The 16657-nt window shown below is 39.2% G+C and overlaps 1 long non-coding RNA gene across 3 annotated transcripts; it reads left to right on the top strand.

Moving 5' to 3' along the window:
- The first annotated feature begins 389 nt into the window (after positions 1–389).
- On the top strand, positions 390–10070 carry LOC141933533 (uncharacterized). 3 transcript variants are annotated; one of them, XR_012626114.1, is made up of 5 exons: positions 390–408; positions 991–1470; positions 5114–5397; positions 7954–8053; positions 8722–10070. It is a non-coding gene; the product is annotated as an uncharacterized LOC141933533 (long non-coding RNA). The 3 variants fall into 3 exon arrangements; XR_012626113.1 differs by lacking the exon at positions 390–408 and having other exon boundaries at positions 973–1470; XR_012626116.1 differs by lacking the exons at positions 390–408; positions 7954–8053 and having other exon boundaries at positions 973–1470.
- Positions 10071–16657: the final 6587 nt, after the last annotated feature.

Genomic DNA, 16657 nt, shown 5'->3' with positions numbered 1-16657 from the left:
CCGAACCCCGCCGCGGAGCCAGGCCGGGGCCAGGGGCTGCAGGAGCAGGCTTCGCCACTCTTAGAATTAGTCGCCATCACCATCGACTTCATCACTACGTAGGCTTCCGCCCGTCGGAGGTGACCCCGAAGAGGCAGCCCGGGGGCACTCAGCAGGACGTGGCCCAGCACCACGCGGCATCACCGCGGAGCGACAGCGGGCCCCGGGGCGGCGGCGGGCTGAGCCGGGGCCTGCCCGCGGGCCGCGCTCGGCACCTCTTGTCCATCTTCTGCAGCCGAGAGAGTTTGTGAGACACCCCCCACCCTACGCACCCACCCCCCGGCTTTCACGTTTAACTAAATGGGTTTCAACCCATCCTCGCGGCAGAGAAAAGCCTCGAGACCCGAGCTCGAGGACACAACCCCAAAGGTAAAAGGAACACCAAAGGCTTTTTACTTTTTACGGTACGATGTCATTTGTAACCAAATCTCTTTAACCATTTTTCACCCACACTCGGTACCAGCGGAACTCTTATTTGTGGAAAATCAAGTCCAAAGGCTCAGGAGGCACACACGTGTGCACATGCACCCTTTTTGAAGGTCAGACTGTCCTCAAAGTTTCCAGTTAAAAACAAAACAAAAAAAAAAGAGGAAAGACAAAATACAGGCTTTTACCTTTTAAACAAATAAAGAGAAGCAGAATCCCCCTCAGTTTTATCTTCTGAGCATGATGTATAGTAAACAGCATCCTCATAACGAGGTATTTTTATCAGTGTGGTAAGATCCAGATCTGAGAATTTTCCAAACTTAATTCTATACATTGTGCATGCCACTGCTATTGTCTGGGGGCGATTTGCACGGATGATTGCAGAAATACCACATTATTAAACTTCCCTCCATTCTTTTTCTCATGGAAAAGACACTAAAAAGCATATGCAAGTAACATGGTACTTTCTGAAGCAATGCATTCTCACTATGGATTTATCAAGGGGGTTTTTTGTTTGTTTTGCAGAGTTTGTTTTATTTTTAGCATCAGTCTGGTTGCCAAAAAGCAGCCTCCCAACGTGAGTGAATACAGTGCAGTTCAACTGAGTGTGCAGTCTGGGTCTCGCAGAGGAATGAATGTCAAAGCAGCAGAAACACCACGAAACAGCTTTCTTAGCAGATATTGCTGTGAGGATGTTCTTACTACGCCTTGACCAAACAGTTGAGCAGCGAACAGTTAACTTAGAAGTGCCAGATAATCTGACTCCTCTAGCTTCTGGTCTTGCACTCCACATTTGTTAGTAGTTTGGTTTAGAGCATTGTAAGAAGAGGACCGAAGGACAAACATTCTCGCTGGCACCAGCTGTGCTAATGGAAAACACGACACATACCGGTTTGCCATCAACTGCTCATCACCACCACTCTGCTGCAAGCGTGAGCCACCCATCCGAGGCTTGTGGCACCTCAAATTACCAAGCTGGAAAGAAGAGAAATGAGTAGATGATGTGTAGGTAATGGGGCTTAGTGCTTACAATACGTTCAAGATTCTTTACATAAAATATGACACTACTACTTTACTTTCTCAAAGTAATATCTATTTTAAGATGAGGAAAAACAGAAATGAAGAAACCAGCCCTTACTTCCTCCTGTGCTGTTTATTCCACTAATGCACGCTTCCTCAGCTTGCCAAATCATTAACAAATGTTTTAAGCAGCAAAGGGAAAAAAATGTGCCATTTGCTGATAAGGCAAAGCCATTTGGACTTGTAGAAATTACAGAGGAATGTGAAAGGTTCACACAAAATGAGGGACACTGAAAAGAGAAACACTGTAAATATTGATACAAGTTGAGTAATATTGTAGCATTTAATATACATTTCTTACATATTCCACAACTCTGGGAGACAGGCCTGCAAAAAGGACCACTGTTCACAGAAATTAAGCAAAAGCAGTTGAGGCAACAGGAATCCATATTGCAGGAAAATAATTAAAATCAGGCAATTAATGGCATACACGGGGAAGTTGGATTTTTAGTGGTAATTGATTGCTACCGTTCTGAAAGGGAGTAATTTAAAATGAGATCAACCTTTCCAACAGATGTTCAACTACGTTGCCAGTGGACATTAGTTAAGGAGGCATTTAGTGTTTTCTCTTAAGTATTTCAAAATGGTTTCTCTTAAAAGAACGGGGCAACCGGGGTCTCAGTCCCTAAGTACTATTTACCACGTTTGTTATTAAAGAAAATGTTGAGATAAAAGCAGAGGGATTTCCTAGTAAAAGAGAGAGAGCGGATTCTCAGTCAGGAGGCTTTTTGCATTCCCTGCGTCTTGACGAGTTATGTTTAAGGTCATAAACACACACGATGAACACAGCACCTTCTTCTTTCATTTCCCCCCTTCTTGTTTCCCAACTGCTCACCTTGTCCCCATCCTTCATTCACCACACACATCTTGCAGGAGCATTTGCATCCTAAGATGGCTACTAAATGACATTTAAAAAAAAAAAACCAAACAAAAAAACCCACGCAAATCACTGGTAAGCGACCCATGGTGTTGCTTTCACAATTCTCACTGATTGCATGGGTATATATTTCTCAGGACTCGCTAGATCAAATATTTTGGGTCGGAGCTCTATTTGATGTGCAATTTAATAAATTGGTCAAGCTGCTTGGATAAATAGTCGTCATCATTGGGCCACAAAATGAACACCAAAATACTTGTTTACAGACACCCAGAGTCAAGTTACTGGAGGATTCTGTTGAGTCAACTCAACCACACAATGTAATCCAGAAGGTCATTCAACCACTGTTCATCATTTCTTTTTATGCGCTTTTAATGTTAGCTTCAACCTTCAAATCAAAAACGAGCAGATTTTCCAGTTAGTCCAAGAGGAAAGTATTCTACTCCTCGATGTACCTAGTTCAAATATGCCAAATCTCTCCAATTTCCCACTCAAGTCTTTTCTAAGAAAATCTCCCTTGACATTAGTTTATCAGAAAACATGAATGAGTAATAACTCCTAAGCACTACGAAACAATTCACAGGGATTTAGAAATATGCAGGGATTATCACAGTTCATACACAAAATTAGTAACATCTTTTCTCAAATTCTAGCAGCATTTGTTCGGAATGATCGTCTTGCTTCACTCTGAAAATCATGTAGTTCTTCATCCCAATTTTAACCGTCATGTTGCTTGTACAAAAATGGCAGGGAAGATATTAATAGCCTCCTCAATTATTAAATAATAAAAAAATGCTCCCTATCCCATGGGAAATTCTGTCTTCTCTGTGGTTTTAATAAGGATGGGATTTCAGTTTACTATGTTTGTGAGGATGGTCAAACACTGAATGAAAAACTCAGTGGCTCTATACAATCTGAATAGGAATGATTCAGAAATTAGATTATTATACCTAATTTTCTTCTTTATGGAAGAAAACCAAGCAGCCGTACTCCAAAAAGGCATGCATTAGATCTGTAATGGAAAAAGTACCGAAATGGAAACAAATATTTGGAAGCGATTACTTTAGTTTCCAAATCTTAAATATGAAGATTTAAACCTAATTTCTGCAGGATGCTCAGCCAGCAAAATCCTTCAGAGCTTTGAGTGTCTCAGACAATCGCTTTTAGAGATGTCTGCCTCTCAGCAGACTTGCTTCTAATGTTCCTTATGGGATGTAGGGATTGCTTTAAATATATGAAAATATATTTATTCAGTATTCCTGAATTGCAGCAATGGCTGTGTTTCCCATAATGATGTAGAATATCCTTTACAATTGCTAATACCAAGTATTTGGCAATAAGGCGAGGAATGTCCGTCCCTTCATTGGGGTGAAATGCTAACCTCTTCGAAGGTGGAGTTTTGCAACTAATTTCAGTAGAGCTGAGATTTCTCTGCATCTGGCATAAAATCAAGCCCATTCTCTGTGATAAGCAAATGTGTGGTAATGGTACAAAGGATTCTTTTTTTTTTTTTTACTTTCTGTTTTGCAGACATTGTATGGAAAAGATTCCAAGTGCTTGAACAAAAACTAAATTCATATTGGAGTTGGCATTAACTGTGACAAAAACATGTTGCACAAAACCTTTTCATTCACTAAGTTTTCTGAAGTGTTGCTTGGTTCCTGTGCTCTTAGACATGTCAAGAATTGGTTTAATACCTTTGATATTTATAAGATATTTATCTAAATTTTTTATATTCATGTGGTACACTGAAAATCTTAAGTCATTTATCAGACTTCTAAACAGTAAACTATATTATGATAAAAAACCCTCCCATGTACGAGCTGCCGTCCTAATAGAGAGACTTACTGTTGCTTTTCAACAATTTAACCCAAATAGACAGTCTTTGAAAAGGAAAAGTTCAGATTGTCAGTGAGAAAAGTGGTTTCAGCTTCCAAAATGTATTCGCAGCACAGGAGTTGAAAAGGGTTTTGTTTTATGGGTTTTGTCTGTTTTAATGTGGTTCTCCAGAAAGTTGCAGAACCACATCTCTTTCAAAGGTTTCTGATGAACACTAGGATCCAGGTTCTCACATGTAAACCCTCTATGTTTATATATAATTTTTACTTAGCAATCTAGGAAAAATATAATTTGGATCAAATTCTTGCCCTACATTATGCTAGTATATTGCTTTGGACTTTGGTGAGAAAGAAGCTCCATCTTATCCAGAGTAGTCTGATATAAAGGCATTGTACCCCCAAAACTGTTGCTGGACTATTAAAATAATCATTTTTTTTCTTGCCGTCTGTCTTAAATTGCTGGATTTTGCTCCTGCCCTGCCACCTAGCAGACTGTCTCTGGAAAACAAAAACCAATGTCTTCTTAAAACTCTGTAATAAAACTTATTTGCACAGAAGATACATTTACCTCTTTACTAAGGACAGTCCAAAATCCCAAATGCTTGACATACCCTCCAAAATGAACTCCTAGAAAGTATATAAAACATAAATTACAAAAAACACATCTCTAGACCAGCTTTTCGAGTTGTCAGCACATGAACATTAGACGTCCAAGGCATTAGATTTTTTTTCCCCCCTCTAAGGCATTAGATTTTTGCCCATTGGAAACAAGACACAAAGATGGAAAATGACATGAACTTGTACCCACATTAATTCTGTTTTGTACTTCTGTGTTTGTCTTTGTCACACGCAGTGAGGTGTGTAGCTCACTCAAAATCAATAGCAGCATGAACTCACTTGGACTCTCCCAAGGCAACGGAATTGGCCGGCTGGTCAGAAGGACCTTCATGACGTCAGCTGGCAAAACCTCTGCCAGTCTTTAGAGTTGTGTTTGACGTGGCATAGTGGAATGCTACCTGACCTCATCGGCTCAGACACCTCCCTGTCTTTTGGGAAAATAGAGTTGTGCAATACAATCTGTTCTAATAACTCCTGGCAAATGCAGGCCAACCTTTTCAGTCCAGCAGTCACAACCGGGTAAGTTGGATGTCAGTCTCATTTCTTTCACTTGGGTTAAAACACAGGAATAGGCTTTCCAAGTAATCTTGCTGTATAAACCCTATGTTAAAAATTGTTTGCTTGATTGTGCATTTGTTCAAACTATTGAAAAAAGAATAAATTCAGCCCTGTCTCTTTGTAGTCCCCCACGACAGCCTCAGTTACAGTTTGTTCGCAATTGCTATGCCATGATAGTAGATGGCAAAACAGGTACCTGATAGAGTACATCCTGTAAGACAGAGAATGTTTATCACAGTCATTTATACTGATCCCCATGACTTATGAACACTGTAACTTCAGTTGATGTGTATATATACACAATACAGTACTGCTAAAAGCACAAAAGAAGGCTTCAGAGTTGAATTTCAGTGAATAAAACAGATTATGTAGTGGTCTGAACAAAGAGAGATTTGCATTTCTAAAGAATGTTAATAGTTTTTTAGAGTAGAAAAAAAAAGAGCAGAAATACATGCTGCTTTAATATTCCTGTACCTTTCTAACAAGTAAACCTATACTTGAAAACTCAAGTGCGTGAACAAGAAACAGGACTGCATGATACGGCCTAACCCTGCACAAGCAAAGGACTGGCACAATTAGCTATCATTAACAGTATACAAACAAAAATCACTGAAATAGCCATATATCAATGCAGGGATGCTCAATCCTGCATCACCAGAAGTAAAAAAAAAAGAGAGTTGTTGCTATCATTGTCTATAAATGCAGTTAAGTCTCACGGTCCCCGGGGAATTCAGTCCCACAGTTTCAGCACCTTCAGCAGGAAAGGCAGAAAAGAAGCTCCATCTGGTGGTGTGGTTGATTGTAATTGCTTTTAAATTTCATTTAATTGTAAATACATTCCTGCAACAAAATAAAATACTTAAGTAACATGTAAAAGATCACCTGTCCTGCAAATGCAACCAGCATTGCCTAACACTTTAACATCAGAAAATACTTTAAAATCAGGACCTTCTATTTGAAGCAAAGCAGAGTCGAAACTTTCAATACAAGGCACACGTGATCCTGTCAGGGTACTAGTCTAGGATAGAAACAGATCATCAGAAAAAAAGAAAGGGTGAGTTAGCACACTTCAAGAGGTAACCTGCTGCAGCCTGGGGTGGGGAGAAGAGAAGGCAGTAATCGTTGGTTAGAGGGTGAAGGAGGAGGAGGCATCTGAATGTGAAGTCAGGGTTGCTGCTGAACCTGTCATATAAAAGTTTATGGAAAGTTTACAGAGGCATTAAAAAAAAAATTATTGCTGTGTCTCATAGTAAGGAAACAAACCATTCTTCAATTTGTTGCTTTTATAAGAAATTAACTTTCTGCAATGACCAAATGGCAATTTCATTGGAAAAGATGCTATTTCCTGTCTTGAACTGTTCTATCTGAAAAACAGCTATTCAGCTGGTTCTAGCTGAATATTCCAGCTGAAAACCAGCTGAAAACCAGCTGTTCTAGTATGAAAACCAAAGCAGACACTTTAATCATGTTTTTTATGTAATAAAATGACTACATTTTAGGAAGCTTCTTTCTTCTTCCTGCCTCCACTATACTCTTATCACCTGAGCTGTGAAAATGGTAGACTTCTTGAATGCATTCACAAGTGCAATAGAGGAACCTGGATGCACAGAACAGCTTAGAAAAAATAAAGATCAGGCTGACAACACCTGTACTGGATATTTGCAAAGAATTGCTCAATAAGCTGCAGTGATGCTCATGGTCAAGTAAAATAATTTTGCCTAAGCCTACGAATAATTTTAGCAACTATTTAATTGAAAATATATGTGTAGATGCAACATCTGAGTAATTTTAGCGAAATCACCGCTTTGAAGGATTGGGAGATATGTTCCCCCAAGCTGATGTTAGAAAATGTTATAAGCATTATAAAATATAAAACTAATTAGCTAAATGATACTAGGTTTAGCCGCTGAAGTTCTATGCTTAGTTTCATGTACAAACTCGTGTCTGCTACTACTGCTTGAAGAACCCCTGGCAATTTCTCTCAAGACAGTATCCTAGCTGAAGTTTGTGCTAAAACCCAGCAATCTTAAACACAGATGTACATAAAACTTGTCCTGCAAACTCAGGTAAATAAAATATGTCTATTCTTTTGTAGTGCCCACATTTCAATGGGGATATATGCTTCATTTCATCAAATCAGTATGTCATTACTTTTCTCTAAAGTGTAGAACAGACCTTAGTATTAATTACCCACAAAAAAATTCACATTAAAAGAATGTTTAGAATACAGATTTGAGCACTAATATGCTAGAAATTGCCCCAAATCACATTGCCTTTGTAACCTTAATGCAGCCTTTTTGAGAGTATCATTTAGGTTACAGCCTTTAATTATGCATTCTCAGGCTATTTTTCCCTCAGGACTGTCTCATTAAGCACACAAGATAGACAGCTACTCAATGGCGTTGTCACTGCTTTTCTCTACATTGCTCGATGTGTAGCTGTAGGCCTTGTTTATTGAACAGTATTCCAGTCCTGCTCTGGATATATGATCGGATTTTCTCACTGGATCCTCCACAGTGCTCAGCACCACAGTATCTTCCGAGTGCTTCAGAAACAGTTGACTACTATGAGATGAAGTATTCCTGATTTTACCACTAGAGAGCTGAGCTGCGGAGAGGTAAAGGCAGAAAGTGTCCACTTAGAATAAGTGCTTATTTTGGAAGTGTGCAGCTTGACTTTTGAAGTTGCTTATCAGTATAGAAGATTTTTCATGGGTTCAGAGCATTGCTCCTTGTGATTTCAGCTAGAGCTGTAAGTGCACAGTACCTCAGAAACCTGACTGCTTGGGTTCTCAGGGTAGAAAGTTAGCAACATGCAATAGGTAACCAAGTTAGTTTAAGCAATTTGCATAGCATTGCTAGGTGCTTTTTATGTCAGGAGCTGCAATAAAATTTAGTCCCTTTAGGCTAGAAACGACTTGCCTCCATGGCAGGACCATCCTTTGCCTTCCTGCATTCTTTGCAATTCGAAGCAAATAAACTCCAAGTCCTCCAGCCATGTAAGTAGTATGTGATCGTGGCATTAAAGCCTTATCAAAGAATATTATCATGATTCATATTGTCGTGAATTGGGATTGCAACCTTAATAAAGTTATTTTAGGCTCTTTCTTCCCAGTACCAGCTTAGCGCAATTCAGGGCTGTTCCATCCATGAGCCATCTGCAGATAATACATAGTTCACATTATCATACAGTAAATATTTAAGTTTAGCTAAATATGTTTCCTTTGCTGGTATCTGGACTACTAATCTGCTGTAACTCTGTTTCTGTCTCCATTTTCATATCCAGCTGAAACAAAAAGACAAGTCCCACGTCTCCCATTTCTTTTCACTCCCAGACTGATGAGACATTTAAAGGCTGCTACTTCCGTGATTCAGTACATCATTTCTAATGTCTCTATAATATAATAGACTGTAAATGCAACCTATTGGTGCCAAAACTGAGTTGTTTATCTTTTTACTTGGTGAAGAAGGACTCAACTCACTTCAGTTTGAAAATATTTCAAGAAGAAGCCACGCTGTAAGGAGTTCAAAAACAATTCAGTTGAAAGAAGACACTTCGTTTTTGAAATAAAGATGTTCCTGAATAAGAAGTGGTGCCATTCACACCCTGCTCTGTCTCCTATCCAAACAACAGAAGCGCATGAGCACTATTAAACTGAACAGAAAGTTTTCACCACTCTACATTATCCTGTTCCCAACAGCAGTAAGCAGGTCACTGTCACTGTCCACTCATCACACTGGTCTTGTTGCTTTATACCATGAATAACTTTGCAGATGTTAAGGAAGTTATTCCAAATTTATAATGCTGTGAATGAGTGCACGATATAACTCTGAATCTTTTAAGTAAATCGTAGACTGTAGAGTCTCAATTACAAATTGGTTGCTGGTAGCTAATGTCCCTCTCCCCTACATACCACTACCTCCTAATCATATAAGTAGTCCTACCCAGATCCTTTCCATCCCAGCATCTTACTTTCAGACCTAAGGATAACTCAACAAGATCAAGAGTAGTCAGGCCAATCTTAGGGAACCAAAATTTGGAACCCTTAGTTATCTTGTGGAGTGATTTATTAATCAGGCTGGAGTCACGAGGAGCAGCAGCTTAACAACCAAGGGGGAAGAATGAACTAATGAACTGAGCAAGAGTTTAAGAGCAATGGATTTATTTTCATTCTGACTATTGAATGGATTCAGTGGTTAAATTAAGTTAAATTACTTCAATGGCCTATTTCAAGAGTATTTTTCTCTCCTTCCCCGTTTCCTTTTTTACCCATTGTCCTGAAGACTGCAGCTTAATTTAACTTAATTTTATATGCTATTTTCTACTTATCCCCCCAAGTGAAGAAAAAATGACATTTCTTATTCCTCCCACAAGAAAGATGCATCCATTTTCCAACAGAAATCACTTCCTTCTCACTCTAATAAACAAAAGGTTTATCGTGGCCAAATGCAAAGTGCTTTTATTTAACTGTGAAAGCCTGTCTTACTTTCAAATTTGAAGATTAATGACTCTATGTAAAATTCTAGGTCTCTTTCCTGCCATATGTTCAGGGGGTGTCTTATCATTATGGTTTGTGACCGAATCTATGTAGTCATCATTTCTTGATTCATATTACAAAACTGTAAGACCCATAATGTATTGACACTGAACTGCAACAAGATGCAAGTTGCTTGCTTTATTTTTCACATTTAAGTGCAGTGGATAAAAGCAGTGAGGTGGTGATCTTTCAGTATGTTCTGCAGAGAGCTCTAATCCTCCAGGCAACCAGTGAAGTCTAAAAGCTTATTTGAGATGCCGTTTCACGCTGATCCAATTTTTGCTGTTTGCTTGATTGAATGGATGGTGCAGTTTCTTCTTTGGATTTTTCATCTAAAATAAAATTCCAGGCATGTACAAAGGTTTGCCTGTTCCCTAACACATGTAGCCAGAAGCAGCAGCAGCCACTTTGTTGAGAAGCTAATCTGAACACAAACTGCTAGCAGGCAGGATACAAGGACAAAGCTCTAAAGATAAAATTAATTTTCCTTCCCATCATGGCAATTAGCAACTGGTTTGCTGTGAATGGGTTGTGTATCAAATGACACAGAAGCTCCTTGGACTTCAGCTAAAGAGCCAACCTGTAGTGGTAGAGCTTTTCTTCATTTTTTTTTTCCCTCAAACACTTTATGCATGAAAAAATAATGGAGGAAATTTCACATTTTCCCCAGCTGTTTAGATAAAATTCATTTATAGGAAACACAATTGTTTTAAGTTCACCAAAATGTAAACTGAAACCAAAATTCACAGACTGCTTGTCTTTCAAAGTGGCATTTTTAATATTTCATTCAAAATACAGACTTAAGAAACAGAAAGACCTTAAAGTCATTCTGCAAAAAAATAGAAGGGAAAAAAACCAGTAAATGAGACTGCATGTATGAACATTCCAGGGAAGAATGAGAGAAAAAGGAAAGCAGACTAGAACAGTCTGCTCACATAACATCTTACTGTGCACTCCTTCTCGGAAAGGTGCTTGGGAGACTTCCAGTCTTAAAAATCATGGGGACCAGAGGAAGAAGCTAATGTCATGTCTGTAAGTTATGGGCTTCAACTCATATATACACATACACACATATATGTTTATACTCTTACATAGGCTTCTGTGTTCTCATATACTCTCATGTGTTTATAGTCATATGTATGTGTATATTTATGCTAATTTGACAGTTTCCCTTCACATAGTCTTTTTAATACTTCCTGAACAAAACTTGCTTCCATTGATCCTATGATCCAGCTTAATATTAGCTGCTGTCAAGCACAGTGGGATGGTGGGGGCAGGGATAATATCTTTAGTGATATAAACACCCTGCAGGTTTTTACATGATGTTAGCCAGGCTCCTGTTCCTTACCTCTTTCTTCAAGGGCTCCATGAAACTCATTCCTCATACCGGAGCTTCCAAGTGACAGCAGAGAAATGGTTCAAAGCCTTATTAATATAACATGTACAATTACCAGGTGTTTATGGCATTTCTTTAACATTAATGTCAAAAATTTTGCAAAGAATTTACATATAAAACTTAAAAATGGGAACTTAAATTTACAAGTCTGAATTCACATTTAAGTCTCAGTGTGAGAATGTTTTCTGAAGGACACGGGGATACCCACACTGACTTTGGTGCAGGTTGTGAAAATGCCATGCTTTGGCCCCAAAATGCCAACATACGAATCATGCTTGGGCATTATGGGAGTAGTCCAAAATAGTCCAAGCACTAAAAATATATCTGAAGTGGAATGATAAGGACAGCCTGCTAATACAGAATAACATTTAAAAAAGTTTTTAAGTGAAAGCGATTTGAAACTTTAAGTCATATCTTTGAAAGTGATTTATAATATGGCAGGCTATTCAAGTCTAAGTCCATAATTGCAAATGTAATAACATATACATTTCTGAACAACTCAGTATGTAAATATTCTAATAATAGGAATTAAGTGAAATAGGAAAAGAGGATTTACTCCAAAATAAGTGTATTGAAACAGAGGGTAATGTGCAAAAAATCCTTCTTAACTTGGTTTTCCAGAAAAACTTGTTTTTTTCTAGTGTGTTTCTAGATTAAAACTTTGAATTTTGCTAAAATGAATGAAATGTACAATTCTAAATTTAAACTTGCACCCTTCACTTCTGATAATGCTACTTCGCTCCCTAAATACTTAGATCCTCCTGAAAATACTACCCTTACCTGGGAACGTAGCTTTTTAAAAATCTTGGGTTCTTCTAAATTACTACACAGCTTCTGTTGCTTGATTTCATAGCTAATAATAAAGACATCAGGCATCCAGGCAGTGATGGCTTAGTGACTACCTGCGTACAGGCTGGGTGACTGAGGCAAGCTCACCACCCAGCCGTAGAAAAAGAGGCTTCCAGCTGGCTGAGAGGACAGTTTCCTCTCTGCTCGGCTTTCTTCCTCTGCTGGCACCATCTTCAGCTTCTCTTTGCTTGAAACAAGCAACCACGTGACTTTGATGCTGCATTGCAAAAAGATGATTGAAATTTTACTGCTCTAAACTTACAGGGCCAAACTTTGCTGCCCATCCTCAGGCAAAACACATGCTGCCAGCCCCACGCGAGTTTGCAGAAGTGTGAAGTGCAGCCTGGGACCTTTTATGATTTGGGGATGTAAAAGAAACAGTTTAGTGGGGAAAAATGCCAGTGGTATTGCAATCCAAATGCTTATTAGCAATATGCATTAACATACAAAGGAGTGCACAATAACAAGTACAGGAAATATTACTGATTTATTGGTGGGAACGGCAAATCCTTTCCTGAAGCAGGCTGGAAGCTGTGACAGGAAGGAATTATTCTGCACTGATCTTAAGAGAAAATGCACCCCACTTTGAACATTAAATTTCTATACTTTTTTTTAAAAAAAAAAGGTGTGTACAGGAGGGAATGGTTAGTTTTATTTTCTCTTTGCTTTGTATTCTGTATCTTCATGATGGTGTATAAAGTAACGGTGTGATCTGCTGCAATCCCAGGAGCAGCACTAATGTTACTAGAAATACAATGCTCTAAGGATATTATCAAGGCAATTTTTGCAGGGACATCTAATATCCTTAGCAGACTCATTCATATAACTGGAAAAATTATGTACAGGTTGAGAACAAGACTGCTACGATGAGTTTAACATGATCATGTCAATTGTTTAGTCAGTTTGAGGAAAAATGGTGCCTGTTATCCATAGAGCTGGGGGAGGCGACCTTAGCCATGGAAAAGGCAGTAGCGATTCCCTGTCTTGTTATGGGACAAGGAGAGGGACACGTATTTATTGCCCATGGAAGGTTGAGGCGTGTGTGGAAGTGCTCCCTAGGATGTTTCCTAGAATATGAAGGAGCAACCAGGGGATCACAGCCACAGTTTGTTACCTTCTCCAAGGAAGTGTGAATAGGGAGCAGATTCCTGACTCTTCCTCAAACACTGTGGTGTAGCTTGCCCCAATGGGCATCTTGTAAGAGTGCATGTGCCTCGTCTTAGCTGTAATATGAACAACAATTGATCTGTTTAGAGGGAGAAAGTGCATGAAAATTCCCCATCATCATGCAGGGCCCAGCCAAAATCGGATCCTCAGGAGGCAAGTGGAGGTGAAGACTCTGCTTGAATATAAATGAAATACACTCCTGCTCCCAAGAACCTTGTCAGATGAATTATCCTTCTCATTTCTTCTCCCGCTGTAGTATCACAAAAGTGAGCGAGTGTGAGGTTTCCAGAGTATAGGGGGTTTTAACTCTGAAAGAAACAGGTTGGGTGGTGGTTGGTTTTTTTAATTGCATTTAAACCAAATCCAGCAACTCGGTCTATGGTTAGCAATGACTGTTCTTCCTGGCTTGAACAGCTGCTTTGGGGAGTAGCTTGGCAGAAGCTTTGTTTGTAATATCCTTGAAAAACAAGTCTGAGTGGGATCTTTTTTAAAATCCATCACTGCTCTGAATATTTGGACCAAAGTGTGTAAAAACAGGATATAAAGCTAACTATCCACGTCTTCATCATTCTTCCACCTTCCTCAGTGAAACAAAACGGTTGACACTGATCAAATAAACTGCTAGCTTTCACACCCTTACACACTTTATTAATTTCAGATGAACAAGGCATCAGAGGTATCTGTTTGTTTCTCTTCTTCAAAGTACTAATTACAATAGCCAAGGTTAAGAGATCTAGACAACTTCCTTCCTTCTCTTCTGCAGTCAATAATATTTAAGAAAGAGAAAGGTGACTGAAAAGAAAAATATTTTGATTAATCTTAAAGACACAAGCCAATTTCAAAATATCTGTGCGAAATACTTGCTTAGATTTGCTTTTATGAAACTCTAGGTATTTTAATAATGTTATTTTTTAAATCAGAAAATCCAGCAGAAAGAATGAGTTAAGATTGCTCTTCGATAGTGAAAAAAGTACATGAAAGAAGCAGCTGGGCTTCGCAACTAGAGATACTGTACATAATGTGAAGATTAGACTTTCTCTCCAAACTCAGTCATTTTATGCAAAACCAGAATCAAATTTCACCAGTCCCAGGAAATATTTTAGAGATCCTTCCCTACTCCACGCTATTGCCACAGGTTGCCTCAAGGTACTGCTTTTCTCTTGACTATAGCCTCTAACTCTCTTCAAGTATACAGAAACTGAATTGTTGTAAAACTGCATTATCCTGTCACAGGTTTGACATCCTTGGGAAAATTGTGATAGCTTTGCAGGGGCTGTGTCACTTAAGTTTAAAATGTGGGGTTTTTTTAACGATATACAGAAATCCCATACCCAATTACTCACAAAACTGTAACAACCACTATAAAAATGTCAGCACTTACCAACAATTAGTGTACATATATACAGCCCATTTAAAGACAGGCAAATTCTGTATGTTACAGCACAGACTACTGGACTGCCAAATGTTTGGTTTTTTTCAATGTAGTTCAGTGTCTTCCGGGAGTTGTCTAAAACATACATACTCTATAATAGGACAGCCAATATATGAGTAAAGGTGCAGTAAAATTAATTGCCTGACATATGAACCAAACTAACTGATGTGAATCCTTCAATGCTCCACTGAGCTGCAGTGAACTATGCTCCTGGCAAAATCCCTAAAATACTGACTTAACTCTGAATATGCAACCATGAATCTTAGCTCTCTCGACCCTTTCCCAACATATTTTCTCCTAATTTCTTTTCCTACCCATTTGTATCCCTAGCAGAAAGCGTAAACTGTATTAGCATAGAGAAGCTCACAAAAAAACCCCAAACAACAAACAACAAAAAACCCCAACTCCACAGGCTGCTTTGAGTATAGCTGAATTTCCTCTCTGGATCTCTGGGCTTATTGATCAGAGGCTTGAACTTTTCACCCCTTTAGTAGAACAGGCTTTCTGCTCATCACAGTGTGATGCTCGTCTGCGCACAGAGGCTTCTGCTTGTGGGTATGATAATAACTGACATTAATCATGTAGTGCTTTTCCCATTAATGTTTGCATGCTTTAAATTAGAAGGCTACTGTGATTACATAGCCTTTTTTGATTCATAATAATTCAATTAATCCAACTTATACAGGCAATGTAAGTGCAGAATTCAGCCCTCCTCCACAAACGTTAATGAGCCAGTGACCTTGTGACATGTAGCTTCATCTCAGTCTCACACATTGGCGGATACAAGCCACTGAGTTCAGAGCAGCAGTGTCTTGATGTCACTTCAGTAGACAAGCGCTCAGAAAGCACATGCCCCGAAACAAGTGGGTCCGAATCAGCCTAACGAGCCAGAAGCGCTGAACTAGTAACTCCTGGGTAGCATTCCTCCTGCCATCGGGCAAGCACGGTTCTGTAACACAGACCCTGCAAGGACCAGACTTTTCACACTGCCAGCTATTTATAGCTGTTAAGTCAGGAAAGTCAGGCACACCCAAACACAGACAGAGCACCAGACAAGTGCAGTCTGTGCTAGAAGCAGAGTCTGGGCATACCAACCGCTGAAGCTGGAGCTGTAACAAATTCACCAGACTGGATATACAGATCTAGAAAACCTAAGTGCTACCTATTTACCTCAGCCAAACAGCCAGTAACTGACCAGGTAGTGAACAAGAGTGCTCAAGTTACAATATCAAACCACCGAGATATGTAGCTGGTGAATGAGTAAAATCACAGGCAGTTGATGGTTCATATCTGTGTAACACTGCAGTTGTTGAACAAATGACGTTACCATAACCTGTACTTTTCTATACTAAACAAAGTTCCTTTACTAATCTATCCTGGACAAACTTTCCCTCTTGGCATCCAACCCCTAAGGGAGAGGAATAATCAAACTCATGTACCCCCGAGCATTAATATTGAACGTCTCATCCAGAAATAGCAGGTGAAGATCTTTCTAGAGCAAGCTTGAGATCTCTGGAACTACTATTGTCAAACTGGCATCAAAACCGACCATTGGGTTTGCCAGCTTGATGGATGTTTGCTGAACAGACCTGAGTGGTGTTTTAAGTAAGGTTACATATAGCCTCATACCGTGTACAGAAGCAGCAAATACCAGGAAAATTGCTTGGTACCATTTTAAACTACATGAAGAGCCATGAAACTAGGAGAGAAGGAAGAGAAATACTGCAGGAAGGCACAAGTTTTTGTACATGCTTTATATAAAATATACAATGTACAGAACAAGCAGTGAGAGGACACACTGGAGGCAGGGCCCTTGCTTGCTAACCTGAGCAGTCCCATC

The sequence above is a fragment of the Strix aluco genome, chromosome 1, assembly GCF_031877795.1.
Source record: "Strix aluco isolate bStrAlu1 chromosome 1, bStrAlu1.hap1, whole genome shotgun sequence".
Taxonomy (NCBI): Eukaryota; Metazoa; Chordata; class Aves; order Strigiformes; family Strigidae; genus Strix; species Strix aluco.
Note: the sequence above shows the minus strand (reverse complement) of the source record. Positions and strands in the feature narration are given on the sequence as shown.